Source organism: Sinocyclocheilus grahami, unplaced genomic scaffold (genome assembly GCF_001515645.1).
Source record: "Sinocyclocheilus grahami isolate Dianchi unplaced genomic scaffold, SAMN03320097.WGS_v1.1 scaffold441.1, whole genome shotgun sequence".
Taxonomy (NCBI): Eukaryota; Metazoa; Chordata; class Actinopteri; order Cypriniformes; family Cyprinidae; genus Sinocyclocheilus; species Sinocyclocheilus grahami.
The window spans coordinates 352171-353949 of NW_015505620.1; positions in this window are offsets into that span (position 1 = coordinate 352171).

Genomic DNA, 1779 nt, shown 5'->3' on the forward strand with positions numbered 1-1779 from the left:
GTTGGGTCAAACATTTAACCCAAACTAAGCCAGTGCTGGGTTGCCAAAATGACCCAAATTGGGTTGTTTTTAACCTAACGATTTGTCTGTAGTTTACTTACTGTTAGTTCCACGTGTGTTTTGTGTATGTTGTGTTTTTTCGCTCTCCTGTCCTTTTTGTGTTATTGTTGCTCCGCTTCTAGGTCGGTGTTTATTGGCTGACGTGACTGCCAATCATCATTACGACGTCATGATGTTCTGCTGATGTGCTGATGTGCCAGCTGTATTTGAGGACTCGAGCTGATTGTACCTCGTGCTCCAATGCGGTCTCCTGATGCTACATGTATCTTGTTTTAGGGAGTCTTGTTTTGTGTTGTGTGTTTTGATCTATTTATAGATTTGTTTCTTAGATATTGACTTGCATTGAATTCTTCGTAAAAGATATCTCGGATGTCGGTTTTAGAGTTCCAGCCTGATTACGTGTCAAGTTCAAAGTTAAGAATGCATGTTGGTGTATCCAGCTACTCAATCACATTTTCCTTTCTGTGATGATTCGAATACTTAGTCGGTCGTTGTTATAATACTGCTTGTTTTGTTTCTTGATTAGATTAGTTTGTACTTTGTTAGATTAGGATTGTGAGTGTTACACCACCCTTGTATTTTTGTGTGTAGTTTATGAGAGTTTTAGTTCGGGCGTCGCATACGCTGAAGATTCCGGTTTTATTTTCATATTTCTTTATTTTGGTAGTTAGTTTAGAGGTTAGTTATAAGGATTGTTCTGTTTTGTTTATTTCTTTAATTTGGGTGACACTCCTGTTTTTCTTTTCTTTTCTTTCCTATTGTTAGACTTTATATTAAACTTAATATGTTAAACTTAAACCACTTGTATCTTCTCCTAATACGTTCAGTAAAGTCTTTTTGAAATACATTTCAGTATCATCTTTGATCCGCACCACACCCAGTAACAGTTGTCCCACTTAAATGTTACGGTATCATCCCTTTTTAACATCAAGCACGTAACACTTACTTAGATGAGCCTTATAGTTTTGATGATCTTTACTGTACATTTGGTCTCCTCTTGTAATTTGTGAACTTTTCACAATCGACAAGTCATCAGGATGGCCAAAGGGTGTGGGTTTTGTGAGATATTCATCTTCAGAGGAGGCTAAAGCAGCAGAAGAAGCTGGGCCACACTGTCTTGGAGGTTTTCACTTATGGATCAATAAAGCGGTTACACCAAAAGTGAGTCAATCTACTGTTTGTAGCAAGAAGGCCAACAATCCCTGCTAAAAAGACTAGCCTAGACTTCCATGCTGGTCTGGATTGGCTCATGCTGGTTTGGTGCTGCTCATGAAGGTGAACCAGTGTAGCCATGTCCCTCACCAGCAAAAATGGTCCTTCTGTTTAATCTGTGGTGCGTCTCCCGAAAGCAACTATGGTCGCACATTCTGTTGTTACCAATAGAGTTCAATGGAACTTGCAACCTTAGTTGGCTAACGGTGCTTGTGGGAAACGCACCCCTGATTGACCAAAGAAAGCTTGCTAGTTAAGATAGACTGAAGGTGTTGTCACATTTACTGTTGCTCTGCTAAATTTTGTGTGCGAAATCCAGTCATTCCAGTGGTTTCGCTCATATTCGTGTTGGTCACATGAATTCGCTGTGTTGAGCAAAAAAAACCAGCTTGTTTTGAAAGTGACTTCTGTGTGAGCTGTGCCTTTAACATCTCTACACTATTTAGAAGAGACAGTGGACCTTTCTTTGCATGCAAATTTTCGCTGCAATTTCGCTAATGTGATCGC